Source organism: Pleurodeles waltl, chromosome 5 (genome assembly GCF_031143425.1).
Source record: "Pleurodeles waltl isolate 20211129_DDA chromosome 5, aPleWal1.hap1.20221129, whole genome shotgun sequence".
Lineage (NCBI taxonomy): Eukaryota > Metazoa > Chordata > Amphibia > Caudata > Salamandridae > Pleurodeles > Pleurodeles waltl.
The window spans coordinates 864,910,238-864,936,604 of NC_090444.1; the positions used below are offsets into that span (position 1 = coordinate 864,910,238).

The 26,367-nt window shown below is 46.5% G+C and overlaps 1 long non-coding RNA gene across 1 annotated transcript in view; it reads left to right on the top strand.

The window, feature by feature from the left end:
* The window catches only part of LOC138296103 (uncharacterized), a 178,330-nt gene that overhangs the window by 141,999 nt on the left and 9,964 nt on the right, over positions 1 to 26,367 (top strand). The gene's annotated exons all lie outside the window — the stretch shown is intronic.

A 26,367-nucleotide genomic window follows, 5' to 3' on the forward strand; every position in this document is an offset into this window, starting at 1 on the left:
TCCGCCAGGCGATCATAATCCCCAGGGCAGGGGTGCAAGCAGCGCTGCCCTGGGGATTATGAGTCCCCAACCGCCAGCCTGTCCATGGCTGTAAACACCGCCATGGAAAGGCTGGCAGTAAGGGGGACTCGGGGTGCCCCTGGGGGCCCCTGTACTGCCCAGGAACTTGGCACGGGCAGTGCAGGGACCCCCAAGCACAGCCCCGTCACGCATTTCACTGTCCGAATTTCGGGCAGTGAAATGTGCGACGGGGGCTGCTGCACCCGCTGCACATCAACATTGCTGCCGGCTTTATTATAAGCTGGCTGCAATGTTGATGTGACTTTTCCGCTGGGCCAGCGGACAGAAATGCTGTTTTCATCCGCTGGCCCAGCGGAAAAGTCATAATAGGGAGCCACAAATACCGCCAGCACTGGGGGCATAGTGGCGCCTGCGGCTTCGGTGGTCTTTTTGTGAGACAGCCAAAGTCGTAATGAGGGCCACAGTCTTTGCTACTATGTAAAATTGTCATGCTGAGATTATTCTCTCAAAATACTCAACGCTGATTACAAGACTTGCTATATAGTACATAGAATCTCTGCCATGTTGGAAAGCTTTTAGCAAAAACAAAAATGAACATACTGAAGGCAAATCATCAGCTGTCACCTGTGCACATTGTTAGTCCAGTACACAAAGATGAATAAGAAGTTCACAATAGGACCATTAGGGACACAAGCAAGTTTTAAACACACCCAATTGCAGAAAGAAAGCTGTAAAACGTTTAGTTGAAAAATAGGATGATGCTTACCTACCAATTTTTGTCATTTGAGATATCATCAGTGAAGTCACCAATGATGTCAAAGAACAGTTAGAACATGTCAAGAGTGATGTACTATGTGAGGGTGTGCAGGGGTGCAAAATATAGCTGGCACTGATAACTGTAACAGTTATATATATATATATATATATATATATATAAAACCTAGTGGTGGCCGCCACTAGGTAGCTATAGTTAGGAGCTAGTTTCTACAGAAAAAGTGTTTTTTACTTCCTTATATCTTAAGCGCCAATTGAAGAATCTTCACAAAATTTTCCAAATAAATTTGACACTCATGTGAGCTGCTGTCTGGAAAATTTCAGGGTGATCCGTCAAGAGGGGGCTAAGAAAAAGGGGGGGGGCCCAAAACGCTTTTCCTCATGCATTTTTCCATAGGGATCTTGAACAGGAGTAGTGCCTGAACTACTGGACAGAATAACCCTAAATTCGGTAGAAAGGTAGCTCTTGGTCCAGAAAGTGACCTTTTTGTAATTTTTGTAAATCCATTCATTAGTTTTTTAGTAATAAAAGAAAAAAACTACTTTATATATTTAGGGACGTGAAGGCTCCTCAAACCCTCCTGATCTCGTGCTGAGATCTGATTATCTGTCAACACTTCAACAAGGGAGTGCTGCCATCCATGTTGGAACTCAGCTTCAGCTGAGTCCCAGACAAAAATGTAAAAAATAAGAAAAGGGACCACCTAGACCCCTTAGCTGTGGTGCTAAGCAAAAAAGCCACTGGGTGGGCCAGGTCCCATGGGCACTATGAGGGGGGCGATGGGTGGCCCACGCATCCCCTGGGACCGCCACTTCCCTGAGGCTAAACTCATTATGTGTGCCAGGGGCTGCTTGGTCTCCCCGCAGCCCCAAGGACCGCCACATCCCAAGACACAAAAGTAAGATTGAATGTGGGGGTCTACTGGCCCCCTGCAGCCCTGGGGACTGCCACCCTACTGCAGCACATAAAAATAAGTGTAGAGGGTCCTCACACACCCCTGCAGTCCCGGGGACCGCCACAACCCCAGGGCACAAATATTAAAATCAATGTGGGAGGCCACCTGCCTCTCCAACCCACCACAGCCCCAGGGACCGGCACCTCCCCAGGGCACTTCTTTAAATGGGCTGCATGGGGGAGGCTGCCAACCCCCACACAGCCTGGGGACTGCCACCTACCCGGGCTGATCTGAATAGAGATATGGGGTTTGTTGCGGACCCCCAGGGGACATCGCCTCCCTGAGGCTATTTAGATGTTAGAGGGGGGATGTATGGTCCCCCTCAAGGAGCCAGTTATGGCCCTGGGGACCGCCACCTCCCAGAGCCAGCTCCTGCTATGTCCAGGGGGACCACACTGGGGACATAGCTGTTTGCTGTGACTTGGCTAAAGCTGACATCTCCTCCCAAATCAGAGCAAACACTCTGCTCAGATGAAGTGAGAGCTGTCAAAGTGGAAGTTTTCTCTGTTTTCCTGCCTGCGGAGATGCAGACAGGGAAGCAGAGGAAAGTGCTTCCATAGAGAGAGCTGCTCTACTGTTTGCGTGCAAATTATATTGTTTACACCAAATGGATTATAAATTAGATTGATTATCCACAGATTATTAAAAAAAAAAATTGGGCTCCCGTGTGGATCTGCTGCAAAGTTACACAAGAGAGTTACGCTGAGCGCCACTGCAGATCCGCCCAAAACCCCCTACCAAATTGCCCTTCTTTAGAAGGGTGTTACAAAGGGTTAAGAATACTGACCATTCAGAAGTGGTATAACATGACTTAAATATGAAATGAAGATTGTGATTTGTGAAAGCAAAGTTGAAAAGGTTGCCATTAATGGTTCCCTTGTATGAGAGTGGTACACCATTCCTCTGTTTCGGATTTCCCATCTTCCTTGGGAAGCAATTCTAACTGATACTGACAAATGAAATTACAGACTAGCAAACACATTTAACAGGTATGTGAATTAGGATGTACTTTAAAGAAGAAAATGTGTTAGAAAAGGAATGTGTGTATATAAGGTGGATGAAAGTGTGTAGGATGTTCACAATAGTGAAAGGGAATATAAGGGGAGGGTACATAAAGAAAATAAGGAAATATTCAGTGATCTCTAAAGTAGGGAGAAAAATTTGTTAAGAGCAACAACACGTTTTTTTCAATGTGCTAAAACTTATTGTGTTCTGAAACTAGATGGAGATGATTGATTATAGTAAACAATTATATAGGACATTTTTTAACTCAGTCAGAAACACAAGCAGGTACTTGTACACCATGTTTCACTTTTGCAGAAACAACTATCACCACTGTACTAGTATAGGTAGAGAATAAGTGACCACTGTAGTAAAATAGTTTTACACCCCCAAACAGATATTCTTCAATCTAGGGCCAGATGTGCTCAAATGCAATTTTGCATTTCCTAAATAGCGACTTCATAGAAATCGCTATTTAGGAAATGCAAAATGCTACGTACAGAGATAATGATTTCCTAATTGCAATTCCTATTTTGTAGGAATCACTATTAGGAAATTGCAAATAAGGATTCCCATTGCATTTGTGTCAATGGGCCAGTTTTGCATCTCCCTAATGGCGATTTCCTATTGGGAAATCACTATTTGGGAAATGCAAATCCAAGGATGGCAATGGGCAAAAGGTCCCCCTTGGTGCACCCCAAAAATAGTGGTACACATGTAGAGCACACATATGTCCAAGGGAAGGGGCATGTGTGTGCTCTACAGGGAGTGCAGAATTATTAGGCAAGTTGTATTTTTGAGGATTAATTTTATTATTGAACAACAACCATGTTCTCAATGAACCCAAAAAACTCATTAATATCAAAGCTGAATATTTTTGGAAGTAGTTTTTAGTTTGTTTTTAGTTTTAGCCATGTTAGGGGGATATCTGTGTGTGCAGGTGACTATTACTGTGCATAATTATTAGGCAACTTAACAAAAAACAAATATATACCCATTTCAATTATTTATTATTACCAGTGAAACCAATATAACATCTCAACATTCACAAATATACATGTCTGACATTCAAAAACAAAACAAAAACAAATCAGTGACCAATATAGCCACCTTTCTTTGCAAGGACACTCAAAAGCCTGCCATCCATGGATTCTGTCAGTGTTTTGATCTGTTCACCATCGACATTGCGTGCAGCAGCAACCACAGCCTCCCAGACACTGTTCAGAGAGGTGTACTGTTTTCCCTCCTTGTAAATCTCACATTTGATGATGGACCACAGGTTCTCAATGGGGTTCAGATCAGGTGAACAAGGAGGCCATGTCATTAGATTTCCTTCTTTTATACCCTTTCTTGCCAGCCACGCTGTGGAGTACTTGGACGCGTGTGATGGAGCATTGTCCTGCATGAAAATCATGTTTTTCTTGAAGGATGCAGACTTCTTCCTGTACCACTGCTTGAAGAAGGTGTCTACCAGGAACTGGCAGTAGGACTGGGAGTTGAGCTTGACTCCATCCTCAACCCGAAAAGGCCCCACAAGCTCATCTTTGATGATACCAGCCCAAACCAGTACTCCACCTCCACCTTGCTGGCGTCTGAGTCGGACTGGAGCTCTCTGCCCTTTACCAATCCAGCCACGGGCCCATCCATCTGGCCCATCAAGACTCACTCTCATTTCATCAGTCCATAAAACCTTAGAAAATCAGTCTTGAGATATTTCTTGGCCCAGTCTTGACGTTTCAGCTTGTGTGTCTTGTTCAGTGGTGGTCGTCTTTCAGCCTTTCTTACCTTGGCCATGTCTCCGAGTATTGCACACCTTGTACTTTTGGGCACTCCAGTGATGTTGCAGCTCTGAAATATGGCCAAACTGGTGGCAAGTGGCATCGTGGCAGCTGCACGCTTGACTTTTCTCAGTTCATGGGCAGTTATTTTGCGCCTTGGTTTTTCCACACGCTTCTTCCGACCCTGTTGACTATTTTGAATGAAACGCTTGATTGTTCGATGATCACGCTTCAGAAGCTTTGCAATTTTAAGAGTGCTGCATCCCTCTGCAAGATATCTCACTATTTTTGACTTTTCTGAGCCTGTCAAGTCCTTCTTTTGACCCATTTTGCCAAAGGAAAGGAAGTTGCCTAATAATTATGCACACCTGATATAGGGTGGTGATGTCATTAGACCACACCCCTTCTCATTACAGAGATGCACATCACCTAATATGCTTAATTGGTAGTAGGCTTTCGAGCCTATACAGCTTGGAGTAAGACAACATGCATAAAGAGGATGATGTGGTCAAAATACTCATTTGCCTAATAATTCTGCACTCCCTGTATTGTAATTTTGGAAAAATCATTTTGGGGTGCTTTTTTTTAAAATTGCACATGGTTACCATTGACTGCAAGTTGATGGTAATTGCATTTCCTAAATGCCCAAATCTCCTTTAGGGAATGCTTTGTACATCAGAATAGGAATCGTAAATAGGTAATCCCTATTTGGGATTTCCTATTCTGGGGTTTGCAAATTGTGATTTCTAGAGGGTAGAAATTGCAATTTGCTATTTCCTAAAGGCCTTTGTACATCACTAAAGTCTGTTTTGCATTGCTTAATGGCCGGAAATACTGATTCGGACCGTTAAAAAATGCAAAAGGGATTTGTACATCTGGCCCCTAGTCACAGAGATAGAGAACCATTTCCGAATCCAGAAATAATTTTGTTGCAGACACAGAAACATGCAATCAGACAGTAATGCAACTATTTACAGACCCGGGCATACAGTGAGATACACTAAGACATCCAGCCAAACACTAATAAAGGCACTAACACACCCAGCCAAACACTAATAAAAGTAGTGACACATGTAGGCAGAGAACAATACAGACACACACACCTGCACAAACATTAATGCTGATACACCCATGCACACACTGATGTAGACACTGACACACTCAGCCAAACCGTGATGCGACCACTGACACACAGACACACTCTGATTGAGCCTCTGACTTACCCAGTGACATACCAATGGAAGCACTGACACACTCTGATGTAGAAATTAACACACCCAGCAACACAATGATGCAGCTACTGACACCTATGCAAATACTAATGCTGATACTGAGACACCCAGGCACACACCAATGCAGGCACTGATACACACCCAGCCACACATTGTTACAGGTATTCACACCCAGCCAAATACTAGCACAGGTACTCCAACACCCAGACAAACACTGAGACACACACAGTTACACACCCAGCCAAACAGTAATGCAGCCTCTGACACACTCATGCACACATCAATGCACACCCTGACACACACAGGGAAACACTAATTCAGCTACTGACTATCTCAGCTACACAGTTAGGCAGGCACTGACATATCAAGCGAAACACCAATACAGTTAGTAACCCACATATGCACACACTAATGCAGACATTAATACAATCATCTAAACAGTACTACAACCACTGACAAAAAAGCATACTCTGATGCAGGCACTGCCGCACTGAGGCTGTTATTGATACAGTCACTGACATACCCAGGAAAACACTATTATAGCAAGTTACACACCCACACACACCGATGCAAACACTAACACACCCAGTGAAACACTACTGCAGCCACTGACACACTCACGTAAATACTGATACAGACACTGACACACCCAGCCAAACACTGAAGTAGACACTGACACACTCATTTATACATGTAAACTAACCCAAATAGAGTGACTGTGACATAGTAACTATTTATATTTGTTAATTAATTGATTAAACTATGTAATCTAATAGCTTGTAATGTAAACCTAAATGTAGTTTTTTTTTTTTTTTACTTTTCAGACAACTACCTGCATTTCAAAATAAAGAGTAAGAATGCCAAAAACATAGAAAGAAGAAAGAAACAGAGGAAATAATACTATGTCCTTTCCAGTCCGAGTGAAAAGTGAAATAATGCAGAGAATATGGCTACAAAGAAGAGTTGCTGATGAGAAAACGAAAACGTTTACTAAAATAGTATGTGGAAAACTGCAAAGTGTGGAACAATTTGAAATAAAAGTGAAGTTTTAAAACAACTAAGAAACGAAAAAGAGTAAGTGACGTTAAAACTAATAAATGTTACTAGAAAACAGATACTTTAATAAGAAAACCATTTAAGGACACACGAGCAAGAATGTTTCGTAGTAGGATGATTCAGAATTTGGTACAAACTATGAGGCAGTATAAAAAGGAGAGGGAAATAATCAAACTAAAACAACATATTGAGACTGTAATTGGTAAAGCATTTGCCCACAAGGGGAAACTATTTATTTTGATACCGAAAAGAATGAGAACACCTGATAAAGCTGTGTTGACTATGAAGAGAGGACAGCAAAAAAGTGCATGCAGTTGAAACATATGGTCGATGCCATGAGGTAAAAGATGGTACTCCTTGTGCAAAAGAGGAGATGGTTCTTAGGAATGTAGAGGAAGTGTTAGCTGAAGAGGTACAAGGAAGACGTAGGCAGGCCCCTGTATACAAATGGAACTGTAGTAGTATTTGTAGTGTTCAGAAGCAATCAATTGACTAAACAAGACATTTTCTACATCGAATTCAAGATAGAAGTGTCAAGCAGAAAATTGCAATTTTGCAAGGATTAGATCCATGCAGAGTGAGAAAGTATGCTAATTTACAGGGACATTCATTGGAGTGTCTATCAAATAAGGTGTGTAGAAGCACCTTTCGTCACTTAAGAAGCTAACAAGCTATTCATCACTCTAAATTGTGAAATTTAGTTAGGAGACTTTACTTAGTGAAAACCCCTACCTTATGTTTAGGAGAGAATAATAGAGATATTTTACATGGTACACTAGCAGAGGTAGGAAACGTTTGGGAAGATGTGCAGTTTTATTTCTTTGGTCTGGAAGAGGAGTCTAGGGAAATGAGGAGTTGGTATGTTCTGGTGTAGAGGAACAAGGCACATATATTAGTACTGAAAACCTTACAGAACAGACTGCAAGGTTTAACAGTTTCTTTGGAGAAACCAAACTGTGTTTGTATTTGTTGTCGACGCACTCACTACAAAAGCCAAACTTGCAATGTTGTTCTGTTCTCAAAAACTGAACGTAAGAACAGAGTTAAGTGGCAAGAATTTGGTGTGTAATTATTTGTGGACAAACACTTTGATTTCTCAACGTGGCAATTTATATGTAAGTATTACTATGATAAGTAAGAGGACAACAAAATCCCAGCAAAAACAATACATAACAAGTTAGAATTGGTATCAATTCCAGAAGAACTTTGACAATTAAATATTTATGAATGAGTTCTCATACAGTCTATACACTCTTTTCAAGCAATAGTTCGTATGGAGCCAAAGACGGGGAAACTACCACCAACAGAGCTACACTAAGGCCTTAATCAATCAATCAATCAAACAATTGTAAAGCGTGCTACTCACCCAATAGGGTCTCAAGGCGCTGATGGGGGTGGGGGGTCGAAAGGGATTGCTAATGCTCGAACAACCAGGTCTTGAGGCGTTTCCTGAAGGTCAGGAGGTCCTGGGTCTGACGTAGGTGGACGGGGAGGGAGTTCCAGGTTTTGGGGGCGAGGTGGGAAAAGGATCTACCGCCGGCTGTAGTTCGGTGGATGCGTGGGATGGTGGCGAGGGGGAGGTTGGTGGCGGAGTTGCGGTTGGGAGTGTGGAAGGTGAGTTGTTGGTTGAGGTAGGCAGGGCCAGCGTTATGAAGAGCTTTATGGGTGTGGATTAAAGGAAGAGTTGCCTATCTACCTTTAGGTAGTAACTGAAATATTCAAACTGTGGGTGTAGAGAGTGTTATTGAAGAACCACTTATCATTCTAGTAAATGATATGCCTACAAAAAAACTAACAAATCTGACAAGAGTTAGTAGTAAAAAAAAAAAAAAAAAAAACATTATACCTGAAACAAAATAATATTTAGGCCCGTATTTATACTCCGTTTGCGCCGAATTAGCGTCGTTTTTTTCCACACAAATTCGGCGCAAAACTAACGCCATATTTATACTTTGGCGTTAGACGCGTCTAGCGCCAAAGTATGGGCAAATAGCGTCATTTTTTTGCGTGAACGCCTTCCTTGCGTTAATGAGATGCAAGGAAGGCGTTCCCGTCTAAAAAAATGACGGCGACGCAAATGCGTCGTATTTATACTCCCGGGCAAAAATCACGCCCGGGAGGTGGCGGGTCAAAAAACCCCGCATTTGCGCCACTATTTAACGCCTGGGTCAGGGTAGGCGTTAAGGGGCCTGTGGGCTCAAAATGAGCCCAGAGGTGCCCTCCCCTGCCCCCAGGGACCCCCCCTGCCACCCCTGCCCACCCCAGGAGGACACCCAAGGATGGAGGGACCCACCCCAGGGACATTCAGGTAAGTTCAGGTAAGTATAATTTTTTATATTTTTAAAAAATTTTTGGGTGGCATAGGGGGGCCTTCTTTGTGCCCCCCTACATGCCACTATGCCCAATGACCATGCCCAGGGGACACAAGTCCCCTGGGCATGGCCATTGGGCAAGGGGGCATGACTCCTGTCTTTACTAAGACAGGAGTCATTTAAATGGCGTCTGGGCATCGAAAATAATGGCGCAAATCGGGTTGAGGCGATTTTTTTGCCTCAACCTGACTTGCCCCATTTTAAGACGCCCTAACGCCATTTTCCCCCTACGCCGGCGCTGCCTGATCTACGTGGTTTTTTTCCACGCACACCAGGCAGCGCCGGTCTGCTAGCGCCGGCTAACGCCATTCCATAAATACGGCACCCGCATGGCGCTTCAGAATGGCGTTAGACGGCGCTAAATTTTTTTACGCTAAACTGCGTTAGCGCAGTTTAGCGTCAAAAAGTATAAATATGGGCCTTATTATAAAAATGTCAATGTTGTTGGAAATGTAAGTTCTATGGAGGATGAAATGTCACCATCAAGTGGACAGATTGAAAAAGTGGATCCAAATCAGACGAAATATATGAACACTATAGTCACCATCCACTCCATTCCAAATAAGTTATTAGCAATGAAATTGATCTCTTTCAAATGAAACAAGCAAAAGGAGCTCCTATTTTCTACTGGGGTAAGTGGCCAGTATGATGACCGCCTTAAACAAATACCAGCAGCTGAGTACAGATCAACTACATTATATTCAGAGGACCCTAGATTTTGCTAGTGTATGCCATACATATCCCATCTGTTGTTTGGGAGTGCCTTGTCTGGACTATCATATTCTGTAAACCGCATACTGAAGACAGGAGTTAATCTACAAAATCTCTCTGCAAGGGAATTTGTTCACAAAGTTCAAGGAAAAGTTGGAATGCAATTTGATGGCATGCCAGCGTGGGACCAACGAGTATTGGTATTGTCATCATGTAGAACTGAAATGTAGGTTGCGAAATTTAGGTGCACCTACTTGGTTTGTGACACTCAGTGCAGAGTATGCATGGGATGACTTACTTGACAATTTGAGAGAAGCAAATTCAAACACTAAAGACATCAATGTGAAGACAGTAAAAGAGCTTTGCTATTCGGAACCTGCTAATGTTTGTAGATGTTTTAACCACAGGTGTCAAGCCATGCTGTCTTTCATCTGCAACAAAACAAAATCCTCCTCTTGGCGAAGTTACTAATTTATTTTGGCTTAAAGAATACCAAGCAAGAGGTGCTCCTTATATTCACATGTTGTTATGGAGAAAAGATGCACCGAAATTTGGAACAGACAGTGATGAGTCTGTACTCTCTTTCATAGAACAGTATGTGACATGTGCCTTCCCAAAAATAGTGGTCAAAAAGGCCTAAAACAGCAAACTCTGCACTTTCAAACCCATATATGTGGGAAGAACTGTTGTTGAAAATACAGGGCTAAAGGAAAGGTTTGGATTTCCAAGACCTGTGATTTCCAAAGGGAGAGTAAACTATTTATCTGCAGTGAGACACCCACTGACTTACTCACTGTTGCTTGCTATGAGACTACCTACATAACAAAATCAGAGACAACGGAGATGAAGGAGATGTGAGTGGAGATTTATACTAAAACCAAGAAATTGTACAGCTTCAGTTTGAAAATGCATTCTCATAGGGAGATGGGTGCCTATGAAAGCTATGATCAGTGGGTTCACCCAGTTTGTACTTGAAGTCATAGGGAATTGTTTGGGTAGGGGCTAGACCTTGCAAGAACATGAAATAGAGTGTCTTTCCCAGAAACTCAGTACCAGCAGAGTTCGATCTGGAAAGTGCAGATTCTGTGAAAACAAATAACTATCCAAGGAAGAGTCCACATCTAGAACACATGTGTTTTAATCAAATACTTCAGCACTACAGATAAAGGGCCATATGTATGAAAACATGAGCTTGCGAATCGCAAATAGCGATTTTTAAGAAATCGCTATTTCCGAGTCGCAATTGGCCATGTAACAAAATTGCAATTCGGAATTAGCGATTTCTTAAAAATCACTATTTGTGGTTTGCGAGGCCCATTTACCGAATCGCAATTTGCATTCTCGCATCATCATCATCATTTAACTTTATTTCGGTAAGTAAAAACGTACCATAAAAGTACAATACACAACAGATTTTTTTTTTAAAGAAAAAAGGCACTAAAAATAAGAACACAATAAAAAAGTTAAAAGAATTGGAAAAGGTTAAAATCCAACAAGATGAACTTCAGATATGTGTCTCTAGAAATAGAGAGTACCACTCAGCAAGAAACCAATTCCCTAAATACATAAATAATCAATAAAATAATGGAACAATATCTATGTACTGCGGATTAACAGCTAAAATCATGCATCAGAATTCAATAAATATGCATACATGAATCTAAAAATAAGCTACCCAGTCTTGTTCTTTAAAATCGCTAATCTAAAGTGCCAGATAGATTCAAGGAATTTTGCCACAGGTAGAACTATCTGGACAGATGGATCAGATTTTAAAATTCTCTCAGCATAAAAACAAGACCTGACACCTATGTGTTTGCAAAGGGGGGTGATCCAAAGAACTCTTTGCTTATAGTATGCATGGCAATGAAAAAAACATGTGACACAGTTTCTTCATTTTTGCAGCCCATCGGGCAGAGCTTTGATCTATTAGTGGAGCTGGACCATTTGTACGTTAAGGAACACAACGGGAGGGACCTAATTCTAAATCTAATAAAAAGGGCACGTGCGAATAGAGATAGTGCTGCGTCCATAAAGGACTCAAATTCGTAATGGCATTTAACTGATAAGTAACAATCAGCCATGGACAACGAGACAATCTTAGCAAATTGAGCAATCTGGACATTATGCCAAAAAGCATCCTTCAGCAACTGCGCAGCATTTTTGGAAATGGAAGATGGATATCGCCAGTAGGACCCTAGACCGAGGTGAATTAAGGACCGTTCAACATAGGCACACCATTTAGTTTTGATAATAGAATTACAGCCCACCAGTTTAAGAAGCCCACATCGGAATGGAATGAGGGTGTCTGTTGACCATAATCGGATCCAAAACAACAGGGGCCTTAAGGCGGCAATCTGTGAAATCGAAAAGAGATTTAAGTCCATTCGAATGGGCAGAGGTGGAGTACTGGAAGGAACTTTTAACAGCATTTTCAAGAATTGATTTTCTGCCCTTGTCAGATTCGCCAAATTACAGTGGCCTCAGAGTTCAGCTCCATATAGAGCCCCCCGCCCCGGCTTGGTATTTGTATATTTCAAGGGCAGGCGACATTGCAAATTTGGGAGATCTAGAAACAGATCTTACAATGCCACCCGCTCTTTGCTTCAAGCACAGTAGAGATTTCTGGCGGTGGGCATGCCAAAGATGTGAATCTTCCAATTTAATGCCAAGATAATCAAAGGTGCCCATTCTTTCCAAGGATACGCCTTCTAGATATAGAGGCCTCTTCATTTTGTGCCTAGTATCCCCAAAAACCATACATTTTGTTTTTGCTGAGTTGATTTCTAAACCATGATCCTTGCAGAACTCTGAGAACTTGGAGAGCAGTCTGGAAAGGCCCATAGCGGTTCGAGAGAGTAGCAAGGTATCATCCGCAAAAAGAAGACAAGGGAACTTCTGCCCACCCAAGCTGGGAGCATCACCATGACAGTCTAGAAGGTATGGGATACATACATTAATGAACAAGAGGAACAAAGTAGGTGCAAGAACGCACCCCTGCCTGACACCGCAAACTGTTGGAAAGGCTTGGGTCAGATCACCAGCCGGGCCCCAGCGAACTTTAGCACAGTTGTTAGAATAAAGATCTTTAATAATATTAATCATGGAACACGGGACTCCAGTGTTTCTCAGAACCTCCCACAGCTTAGAGCGCGGGACAAGGTCAAATGCAGATTTTAAATCAACAAAGGCCACAAATAGATGGCCTTTATCTGCGTCTACGATCTTCCACTTGATGGTAAGAAAGCGGAAGACCTGATTGATGGTACTGACCTTGTCCCTGAATCCAGCCTGAAGATGACTTAAAACCTGATTTTTCGTTATCCAGTTTTTTAGTCTGGAAGCAGCTGGAAAGAAAATATTTTTTGCAAATGATCTAATAAGCTAATGGGTCTGTAATTCCCTGGGGAGCTCTTATCTCCTTTTTTGTGAATGGGGACAATAATTGCCACCTTCCACGAATCCCGGTAAGAACGAGTTGTCAAGGCAATATTCGATACCCTATTGATGTACCGGGTCCATGTAGATAGATCTGATTTATACAGGTCCGAAGGGATACCGTCAGGACCAGGAGCCTTCCCTGATCTTTTGGCACAAATTGCCAGCTCTGTTTCTTTTAGGGTAAAGGGCGGTACAGCAGGGTAGCACAGTGAGGAATCAGTGAGAGTGTTATCAGAATCCGACCAAGAGCCATACAGTTCCCCAAAGTGGGAGAGCCAAGATTCTGCCTCAATGTGACATTCGGGAATAGACGAAACGGCAGGATCACAACGTGAAACCAAGAGCCAAAAAAGTTTGCCGTCACGAGCACTGGCTGCCTCCGCCAGGCTCTCCCATAGGCTTCCCTCATACTTGAGTTTAGATAGTTTGCAAGTGGAAACATAGTTTCTTCTCGCATGTATGATAACATCCAGAGTCTTGGATTTTAGGGCTTTAAACAGAAGGCTCTTGGCCTCCCGGCACTCCTTATCAAACCATTTACAATTGGGTTCGGAGGGTTTCCTTTGGAATGTAGAAGATTTAGTGAAAAGCACCTTGAGGTCCATAAAAAGAGCCACATGAGAAGACATAACTTCTAGGGGGGATAATACAATGGAGTCGTCAAAGAGCTGATGACCGGAAACTAAGGCGCGGAGCTTATCATTAAGCAGATTGGACTTCAGAAACGAAGGCCATCTCACCACGCGCCTATTGCTGGACAATTCCAGCAAATCATTGGGAGCAACCGGTACATGAAGCGATACGTGCCCCGTAAAGAGAGTTGCATTGAATGTAATTTGTAAGGGGGCATGATCGCTAGTATGCCGTAATCCCACCTCTACGTTAATTATACAATACCAGACCGCAGATCAAAAATGACATAATCCAAAGTGCTGCTATAAAAGCCTCTAAAAAAAGTAGGTCTGGCAGGATTATCCTTTGGAAATCGGCCATTTTCAAAATGAAGGCCATATGTTACTGCAAGATCTATTATCTACGACACCCGGGGGAAAGAATAGATGACGCAGATTGAGTTGAAAGTGGGGGGACATTCCACACTGCATCTTCGGCCCGAGTAGACTCGGCAAAAGCTGGGTCAAGGTCAATTTGAACATTTAGATCACCTGTGATAATAACATGATATTTAAAATGAAATTCAGATAAAAGATTGTGCAGGAGATGTATAGTGTCAGACTGATGATTGGGGGGGCCTGGTCTGTTATAGATATTAATACATAACACACGAGTGCCTACATTTGGCCATATTGCTGTTGCTAAGATGTCACAAGAGTCAACAGCAATTTCTTTTGCCCTGCCTACTTCAGTCAATTAACCCAGGTGCATAACCCCCCCATTGCCCTTCCCCTTGGGGACTGAATCGCTTTTTTGGTAAAAGAGCAGTAACCTTGCCTATACACACAGTCCGTAGCCCAAGTTTCCTGGAACATACAGATGCAAAAGGATTCGACATAAGCCCCCCACTGGAAATCGGAAAATTTACTCTTGATGCCTGCACATTCCAAGACAGAAATTTCCCTGGAGCATGCATGGAGCTGCAAGTAGACATACAAAAGTCGACATCCGATGTTGAATTAGAAGTTGCAATGGCAATACAAGATGGAACCCTTGGAGTATTAGCACTCGAGCCAAGTGAAACTCTTTGGAGTGACGTAGCCTGGGCATGTGGATCACTGAATTTACAAGAGTTGGAGAAGCATAGTCAATCCACATCGGATGTGTCCCCCCGAGGAACAGAGTCTTGGGTATTAGCATCTTTAAGATTGTGGCCCAAGGTAACCCCGTCAGAAAAATCAGAGAGGACAACCAAACCAGAAACATTAGGAGGAGTTATCTTAACCCCCAGTGGACGAGAGGGCAGGATCTTGTTTCCCATAACGGGCACACTTTCTCTAAAAAATATGTCAGAGTCCATTCTTAGCAGGTTGCGAGCTTCCCACTGTTCAATCCTGGGGAGTGCAAAGCCACAGTCTCTCAAGTCTCTACAGTGGGTGGCTTGCCCACTGTACCATCCTGGGGAGTGCAAAGCCACAGTCTCTCAAGTCTCTACAGTGGGTGGCTTGCCCACTGTACCATCCTGGGGAGTGGAAAGCCACAGTCTCTCAAGTCTCTACAGTGGGTGGGTTGCCCACTGTTCAATCCTGGGGAGTGCAAAGCCACAGTCTCTCAAGTGGATAACAGTCTCCACTGGTTCTGAAGGGGGACTGGTGCCCAGAGTGCTTCATCCTGTTAAGGACAGAGGTAGTGGATGCATGTCTCCACTGGTTCTGGAGGGGGACTGGTGCCCAGAGTGCTTCATCCTGTTAAGGACAGAGGTAGTGGATGCATGTCTCCACTGGTTCTGGAGGGGGACTGGTGCCCAGAGTGCATCACTCTCCCCGTGACGGACCCAGTTGCGTCACTGCCCCTGCCACTCATGGGCTAGCGGTGCTTGAGTTGGCGGTCCTTGCCCTGTTCAGCGGTGCTTGCCCTGTTCAGCGGTGCTTGCCATGGTGGTCTTTGCCCTGTTCAGCGGTGCTTGCCATGGCGGTCTTTGCCCTGTTCAGCGGTGCTTGAGTTTGCAGTTTCTGACCTGTTCAGCGGTGCTTGCCATGGCGGTCCATCATTGCCCAGCTGGGCTGGGGCTGGCGGTCCTTCATTGGGCAGCTGGGCTGTGGCTGCCGGGGCCCTCCTGGGCAGCTGGGCTGTGGCCTCCTGGCCAGTGACGATGGGGCTGCCCTCCTGGGCACTGACTCTGGCGGTGGCCTCCTGGCCAGTGACGATGGGGCTGCCCTCCTGGGCACTGACTCTGGCCTCCTCGCCACTGACGATGGGGCTGCCCTCCTTGGCACTGACTCTGGCAGCGGCCTCCTTGCCAGTGACGATGGGGCTGCCCTCCTGGGCACTGACTCTGGCGGCGGCCTCCTGGCCAGTGACGATGGGGCTGCCCTCCTGGGCACTGACTCTGGAGGTGGCCTCCTGGCCAGTGATGATGGGGCTGGCGGTGGCCTCGTGGGAAGCGGGGATGATGGCGGTCTTCTCCGCTGTGCTGCTCCTCCCAGACTTTGGCGATTTCTTCTGCCCCTTACCCACCTTGGGAGGAGTCACAGCTGAGTAGACGCTCCTTCCGGGACCCTTGTGAGCGGCTTTGCTGGCTGGAGTCTTCCCCCACTCCCGCCGGGCACTGTCCAACTTCTGGTGCTTCACAGAGGGGGGAGTGGGAACTGGCTGTGCTGTGGCTCTGTGTCACACTGGCTGCCCTGGTGCCCAGTGCACTCCACATACCTCTAACAACAGGCACCACTGGTCCGGGAGATTTTTTGGCTGAAGTGCTAGTACGGGACCTATGAATTGGAGTGGAGGGTGGGAAAGAGGTCAAGCTTGGTCAGGAAAAGTTTCTTAGGAACACTGGGACGGGTAGCTGGAGGGGGCCTGGGAGTGGAGGAAGAAGAGGTGGTTGTAGGAGGTGTAACTTTTGTGGCTTTGGGTGCAGGTGCATGCGCTGGAGGCTGTCGTGAGGTGGATGTATGTTGGGTGGGTGTGTGCCTGCGTTTGTGTACTTTGGGAGGGGGCGTCACAGACACACTGGGAGAGGACACAGGGGACGTGTAAATGGTAGTGAGGGTGGTGAGTGCAGGTGAGCGGGGTGTGGTGGTGGGTGTGCTGGTGCGGGACCCAGTGGCTGTAGTGGTAGTGCATGCAGGTGAGAGTCTAGACGAGACTGGGAGGGAGGAGGGAGACAAGGAGGAGGGGGACACAATGGAGGCAGTGGATGTTGCTGTGCCTGTATGTGTGTGATGCTTGCGCGAGTGCCTGTGGGATGTGTGGTGCTTATGTTTGCTTGAGCTTCCCTTGTGTGGTGAGGTGTGTGCAGGCTGGTCTGATGGTGTGCTTGGGATAGGCTGGGGTACAGGGGATTGGGTCTGGGTGGATGAAGTTGGAGGGGGAGGCTAGAGACAGGGACAATGGCTGCCATCAGTGCTGAGGCCAGAGTTTGCAGGGTTCGATGAAGGGCAGCCTCACCAGAATGAATGCCCTCCAGGAATGCATTTGTGTGTTGCAATTCCCTTTCTACACCCTGGATGACATTCAAAATGGTAGACTGCCCAACAGTGAGGGACCTGAGGAGGTCAATGGCCTCCTCACTGAGGGCAGCAGAGGTGACAGGGGATGAGGTGGCTGGGGCGAAGGTGATGCCCACCCTCCTGGGTGAGCGGGCACGGGGCGAAGGCTGAGGGGCTGCTGGGAGGGCGGTGCTGGTAGGGGGGGGTGGCGGCTGTACCTGTAGAAGTGGGGGGCACAGATTTTGCCGCCACCACAATGGAGCTCCCATCGGAGGACGAGTCCGTGTCGCTGGTAGCAGATCCTGTGACCACCGTGAAGCTCCCCTCGCCCTCCGTCCCACTGGTGTATTCAGAGTTCGTGGTGTGGCCCTCCATGGCCATGTGATATGCAGCTCCCTCGTGCTCCGCCTGATGATGCTGATGCACACAAGAACAGGGAGCCCACAAAAAGGGGGGGACGACAGAAGAAAGACAGGTTGAGTGCATGGCTTACCGCTACAGTTGGCGGACAATACAGACACAGCAGCCCCCTGCACTACGCCGCGCTGTTGGGCTCTACAGATGCAGTTCCTGAGATATGGCCTACATGGCTATGGTCGACATCTGCACACATAGATGACACAGGGGCATGTATTCATGTACTTGGCACTCTACAGAGGTGGGGTGGGGTGGAGTGCCACATGGCCTGCATTACGGAGGGGCCTAGCCTACGGAACTCGCTCTGGCCTAGGGGAACCCACAGCCCTCCTCCCCCACCCAGACACCTTCACTGCGCGCAAAGTCCGCAGAATGATGTTGTACTCACCCCCTTGTGTCTGCTGTGATGCCCTCAAGCGCCCATCCAACTCAGGGTAGGCCACCGCCAGGATCCAGAACATCAGGGGGGGTCATGGTGCGACGGGCACCTCTCCCACGTTGGGAGGCCATCTCCAGCTTAGCCTACGCCGTCTTCTTGCTCCAGCGGCGAATGTCCTCCCATCTTTTCCGGCAGTGGGTGCTCCGTCTGTGGTGGACCCCCAGGGTCCGGACGTCCTTGGCGATGGCACGCCAAATATCCTTCTTCTGGTGGGCGCTGACCTACATGAAATGTACAGGGGAAGAAGAGAAGTCATTAGCAACTGCACCTTCGAAGTGAGTGGCCCATATCCCTAGCCTTGCCATGTGGCACATGCATTCACAGTCCTTCACGCACGCAGAACTGTGGCCCCTTCCTTCTTACAACCAGCCCTCTCCACTCAGGTATAGCCCATACAACGTGCTCCCTATGTACTTACCTGTTGGTCTGGAGGACCGTAGAGTAGCGTGTACTGAGGGAGGACCCCATCCACAAGCTTCTCCAACTCCTGTGCAGTGAAGGCAGGGGCCCTTTCCCCAGACGCACGAGCCATTGTCTCTTCCAGACCGAGGTCACAGCAGCACTTGCAGTGTAGGTTCTCTCCTGTCGAAGATCAGGTATCGAGTGATTGAACAGGTAGAAAATGGCTGTCACGTCCGCGGCGGTGACGTCCGCAGCGGTGACGTCCGCAGCGGTGCGTATCATCACCGCCGCCGTACAACGTCATTGGCTCCTGGGACCCATAGGGTCCAATGTTAACCAATGCAGCATTGCGCCGCGGTCTTCGGACGCCTACCGCGACGGTGTACAACACCAGCGCAGTTACCTCACATCCCATTGTCCCAGTTTAGAGGTCAGGCAGCCGCCATTTCAGGGGCCCACATGGCTTCATTTTCAACTGCGTCACACATACCTAGGCCTAGACTCAACACACATACAGGCAACTTTTTGGATTATGTTTCGTGTTCTGTGTAAACTGTGGGTACATACCTCTGAGTTGTTTGACTCTGTGGTCGCTGTTGTCCTTCCTAGGCACCGTCCGCTGGGGCATGTGAGGAGATGGTGGAATCCTCCGGTGTACTGACTGCTGGTGGACGTGTTGACAATGGAGGAGCGACATTTAATCATCACCTACAGGTTTGACCGTGCCACAATCCAGGAACTGTGTACCCAGTTGGAGCCTGACCTGATGTCAGCAATCCGCCATCCCACAGGGATCCTCCCTCAAGTGCAGGTGCTATCAGTGCTCCATTTCCTTACAAGTGGGTCATTTCAAACAACAGTGGCCATGGCATCAGGGATGTCCCAGCCTATGTTTTCCAACGTGTTGTCCAGAGTGTTGTCTGCCCTGCTGAAACACATGCGGAGCTATATCGTTTTCCCTCAGGTGGAGGATTTGGCTACAGTTAAAGGTGACTTCTATGCCCTTGGACATATCCCTAACATCATAGGTGCCATTGATGGGACCCATGTAGCTCTGGTCCCCCCCCCACAGGAGTGAACAGGTGCACAGGAACCGGAAGAGTTATCATTCGATGAATGTACAGATGGTATGTTTGGCAGACCAGTACATCTCCCAGGTAAATGCTATGTTCCCTGGCTCTGTGCACGACGCCTACATCCTGCGGAATAGCAGCATCCCTTATGTGATGGGTCAACTCCAGAGGCACCTTGTGTGGCTATTAGGGGGCTCTGGTTACCCCAACCTGTCATGGCTACTGACCCCAGTGAGGAATCCCAGGACCAGGGCAGAGGAACGCTACAATGAGGCCCATGAGCGGACTAGGAGGGTGATCGAACGCACCTTCTGAAGGCCAGGTTCAGGTGCCTCCATATGACAGGTGGTTCCCTATTCTACTCACCAAGGAAGGTGTGCCAGATCATCGTGGCCTGCTGTATGCTTCACAATCTGGCTATGCGACGACAGGTGCCTTTTCTGCAGGAGCATGGTCCAGATGACGGTGTTGTGGCAGCTGTGGAGCCTGTGGACAGTGATGAGGAGGAAGCAGAGGAAGAAGACATTGACAACAGGGACTCAGTTATTCAGCAATATTTCCAGTGACACACAGGTGAGAACACATTCCTGCCTACTACAAGTACTTTCACACTTCTACCTCTATCCTGTCTGTCGATTTCAACCAGTATATGGTAACTGAGTTGTACATTTCCATTACGGTTTCACAGGTGTGGTTACCAACGTGTGTCATCTGCTTACATTCCTCATGGACTTGAGATGTGTGACATAGGTATGTTGACATTACATTTGAGAATGGATTTTGTAACTGTCATTGCTAATACACATTTTAAAAATCACAGACTGACTCCAGATTGTTTTGTGCTTCAAGGGTGTTTATTGAAGTGCTAAATATTGGAGGGGGGTGGTAAAATGGTGAGGGGTGATGGTGGAGGAATATCCATGGCAGAGTCTAGTCTATTAGTCTCACAGGTGCACTGCCCATATGGGCATAGGAAGTGGAGCTGGGGCAGTTCCAATATGGACAGGGTTACAAAGTGGGAGAGTGGGATGACAATCAGGGTGGTCTCACTTCTTGGCGGGGGTCTTGGCATCATGCTCTGTCCTGTTCCTGGATCTCAGGGACCGCTTGCGGGGTGGTTCTCCGTCTGCAGGGGGTGAGGTGCTGGTGTGGTGGTCCTGTGGCGGTGCCTCCTGTCCACTAGTGCCGGCGGAGGTGGCGGGCAGTTCTTCGTCCATGCTAGTTTCAGGGGCCCCTTGGAGTGCCACGGTGTCCCTCCTGGTGTTAAGTATCTCCTTCAGCACCCCTACGATGGTGCCCAGGGCGGTGCTGATGGTTCTGAGTTCCTCCCTGAAGCCCAAATACTGTTCCTCCTGCAGGCGCTGGGTCTCCTGAAACTTGGCCAGGACCGTTGCCATTGTGTCCTGGGAGTGGTGGTAGGCTCCCATGATGGAGGAGAGGGCCTCGTGGAGAGTGGGTTCCCTAGGCCTGTCCGCCCCCTGTTGCACAGCAGCCCACCCAGTTCCCCTGTGTTCCTGTGCCTCCGTCCCCTGGACCGTGTGCCCACTACCACTGCCCCCAGGTCCCTGTTGTTGTTGGGGTGGTGGGTTATCCTGGGTTCCCTGTAGTGGTGGACACACAGCCGATTGGCGTGTCCTGGGTACGGAGGTATGGGCCCGCTGGGTGGGTGCTGTGCTGGTGTTACCAGAGGGTGGAAGGTCTGTGGTGGCCTGTGACTGGGTGTGGGGAACCGACTGTCCCGAGGCCCACGATGGTCCGGGCTGGTCATCTGGATCCAGTTGGACAGAGCTGCTGTCATCACTGTGGGCCTCTTCTGTGGGTGGGATAGAGATGTCTGGACCCTCCTGTCTGGTGACGTTGGGTAGTGGTCCTGCAGGGGTGGAAAAGCATGATTATTGCATCTGTATGTGTCATGGTGTGCAATGGGTGGGTGAGCGTGTACCCCAGTGCTAGCATTTCTGTGTGGGGGTTTGTGTGATGATGGTTGAGGGGGGTGTTATGGGTATGTGCAGTGGGCATGCTTTAGTGAGGGGTGTCCATGCTTTGTTGTGTCATGCAGGGCTTGGGGTTGGGATGGGTGGTTTGTGTTAGTAGTACATATGTGAGGAGTTGGAGTGATAGGGGAGGGGGTGAGGGTGGGGGTCTGTGATAGCATGCAGGTAGGTTGGGGGATTTGATAGTTAAGATTTGACTTACCAGAGTCCATTCCTCCACCGACTCCTCCGAGGCCCTCAGGATGCATAATAGCCAAGACCTGCTCCTCCCATGTTGTTAGTTGTGGGGGAGGAGGTGGGGGTCCGCCGCCAGTCCGCTGTACCGCGATGTTGTGCCTGGAGACCACGGAACGCACCTTCCCCCGTAGGTCGTTCCAACTCTTCCTGATGTCGTCCCGATTTCTTGGGTGCTGTCCCACTGCGTTGACCCTGTCGACTATTCTTTGCCATAGCTCCATCTTCCTAGCTATGGAGGTGTGCTGCACCTGTGATCCAAATAGCGGTGGCTCTACCCGTACGATTTCCTCCACCATGACCCTGAGCTCCTCCTCCGAGAACCTGGGGTGTCTGTATGGTGGGGTTGTCCATGCTGTGCTGTCTCTCTGACCTTCGTCAAAATTTTTGGTCGTAGGGGTTTGTGGGTGTGTGTTTTATATAGTATTGATTGTGTGGGAGTGGTGTGTGTATTTCGAATTGTCCAATGTGGCGGTGTTTTGGAGATGTGTGTGTATTTTGAGTGCGGCAGTGTGTACCGCCAATGGAATACCGCGGTTGAAAGACCGCTGCGTGGATTCGTGGGTCGTGATAGTATGGGTGTGTTTCTGTTGGCAGTGGAGGTTTTGTTTTCGCCAGTTTATCACTGACCTTTGGTGTGGTGGACTTGTGTGGGTGTCTGGATTTTGGCGGATTCCGAGCTGTGGGTCATAATAGCTGTGGCAGAATTCCGCTGCTGCAGCGGTGTGTTGGCGGTCTTCTGCACGGCGGTAAGCGGCTTTTACCGCCAATGTTGTAATGACCCCCTGAGTGTTTTCTTTCATGTGTGTAAGTACTAAGTGTGACTACAGTGATATCGCATGAGCTTTGCATGTCTCTTAGATAAGCATTGGCTGCTCATCCAAAGCTACCTCTAGAGAGCCTGGCTTCTAGACAATGACTACACTACACTAATGATGGATTCCCTATCAGGTGTAAGTACGAAAGGTACCCACCACGCACCAGGCCAGCCTCCTACAGATTGCAAAACTGTTAATGGTGACAGGTTGCTTAAAGGGGCTGCAGAGAAAAATACCTGCAGAAATTGTGAATCAGCTGGTCTGTCAACTCATGCTAAAGTTATGTACAGCAGAATGAAACAAATTGGAAATAGAAATTACACATTTTAAAGCAGGACAAATATCTATTTCAAGGAAAACATATAACCACAATGGCTTTTATTTTTCATGAAGGAGTTAGTATTGCATCTGGGCACTATACCGTCTATTTAAAAAGTCCAACTTGATTGACAGAATGTAACAACAGCAACCTCATGTTCAAGCACAGACTGCCTTAGAAGTTACCAAGTTTTTATCTTCTGTTTCTTGACCCTAAATTCTGAGGAGGATTAGGATTAAAAAAGTGAAATATTATAGTTGTGACACTTGTATTATGACTACCTGTGACATCATACAGTCTACCAGCGGTGGTGTCTTTATAAGATGTTTGATAGGCTTGTGTGCAGTTAATCCTACAGATCCACACAATCCATACAGAGCAGATGTCACTGAATTGGAACCGGACATTGCAAAGTATAAACCAGGAGAAAACAATATTTCTGCATAAAAAATACTAGTTTGGTTATCATCTTTTATAAAGAAGTGAACATTACACCTGGATACTGCAATCTGACTTAAAAAAATTAAACTGGATGGCACAATGTAACAAGGAACAACGTCACAATCAAACAAATATTGCATCATAACATATCAAGTTCCAAGGAGGTTTACAGTTGGAAAACTGAAATAGTGTAGTTGTAGGTCATCTATTCTCAGTTTTTATAACATCATATGGCCTACGAAGGGTCTTGTCTTTATCAGAGTGTCTATATTCTAGAGTCCTATATATATATTTGGAGTACTTGACTAAGTATAGGTAAAACTATGGGTTAAATAACTGTAGCAATGCATACTGTCCCTTATTTACAGTGACATACTGTCAGTGTTGGTGTTTTTTCTACAATTTATATGATTGTTTTTTCAAACTGTTCAATGATTCTTTATATATAACATAATTTATGGTGTAAAAATATGGAACCTGAGAACAGTAAAAAGGGAAAAAGGAAATGCTTAAATTAAATGTAGAAATGTTTTACAGCGTTACTAATGTGTAGTGCTTTATTAATAACATTAACTTTTGCATTGCAGAAACAAAGTTTATTGTGCAAATGTATCAAATGTAACATTACCTTATATTTATGTTTTCTTCCCTTTTACACAGATCAATGGAACCATTTATTGGACCAATCCAGTTTATTAATCAGATCTTTCACCATTTGTAATGCATCCAATAACACACCCAGGCAGACACTGATGCATACACTGACGCACTCAAATGCACACTCATACATACACTAACACACCCAGACACACACTGGTGCATACACTAAACACCCAGGCACACACTGATGCATACACTGACATACCCAAGCACACACCGAGGTATACACCGACACACCCAGGCAGACACTGATGCATGCACTGACACACCTATGCAGACACTCGTGCATACGCTAACACACCCAGGCACACACTAATATATATACTAACACACCCAGGTACATACTAATGGATACACTGACACATCCAGGTAGACACTCATGTATATGCTGACACACCCAGTCACACACTGACCCATGCGCTGACACACCCAGGCACATACTGATGCATACACTGACATACCTAGGGAGACACTCATGCATACACAGGCACCCCAGGCACAAACTAATGTATACATTGAGATACCCAGGCACACACTGATGCATACACTGACACACCCAGGCACACTCATGCAAATGCTGATGCACCCAGCCTCATAAAGGTGCATACACTGACACACCCAGGCAGACATTCATGCATATGCTAACACTCCCAGGCACACACTCATGTATACACTAACACACCCAGGCACACACTGATGGATACACTGACACACACTGATGCATACACTGACACACCCAGGTAGACACTAATGCATACACAGATACACCAAGGCACACAATCATACATATACTAACACACCCAGGCACACACTTATGAACACACTACACTCCCAGGCACACACTGATGTATATACTGACACACTCAGGCAGACACTGATGTGTGCACTGATACACCCAGGCAGACACTGATGTGTGCACTGACACACCCAGGCAGACACTGATGCGTAAACTGACACACCCAGGCAGACACTCGTGCATACGCTAACACACCAAGGCACACACACACACACACACATATATATATATATATATATATATATAATATACTAATACACCCAGCCACATACTGATGCATACACTGATATCTAGGGAGACACTCATGCATATGCTGACACACCGAGGCACACACTGATGCATACACTGACATACCCAGGGAATCACTCATGCATACACAGGCCCCCCAGGCACACACTCATGCATACAATGAGACACACAGGCACACCCTGATGCATACACTGACACACCTAGGTACACACTGATGTATACACTGACACACCCTGGCACACGGTCATGCATATGCTGACGCACCCAGGCACACACAGATGCATACACTGACACACCAAGGCGGACACTCATGCATATGCTAACACACCCAGGCACGCATTCATATATACAGTAATGCAGCCAGGCACACACTGATGGATACACTAAAACACCCAGGCACACACTGATGCGTGCACTAACACACTCAGTCACACACTGATGTATACACTGACACACCTAGACAGACAATCATGCATATGTAAACACTCATGTTCGTGCTATATAAAACGTCTCAAATAAATAAATAAACACACTAACACACCCAGGCACACACTGATGGATACGCTGACACACCCAGGCTCACACTGATGCAAACACTAAAACACCCAGGCACACACTGGTCCATAGACTGGCATGCCTAGTAAAACACTGATGCATACACTAACACACCCAGTCACACAGTCATTCATACAATGACACACCCAGGCACATACTGACTCATACACTGACAGACCCAGGCACACAGTGATGTACACACTGATGCATACACTGAAACACCCAGGCACACACTGATACTTACACTAACACACCCAAGCACATACTGATACATACACTGACACACCTAGGTACACACTGATGTATACACTGACACACCCAGGCAGGCACTGATGTGTGCATTGACACACCCAGGCAGACACTGATACGTACACTGACACACCCAGGCAGACACTTGTGCATACGCTAACACACCCCGGCAGACACTCATACATACACTAACATACCCAGGCACAGACTGATACATACACTGGCGCACCTTGGTTCACACTCATGTGTACACTAACACATCCAGGCACACTCAGATATTC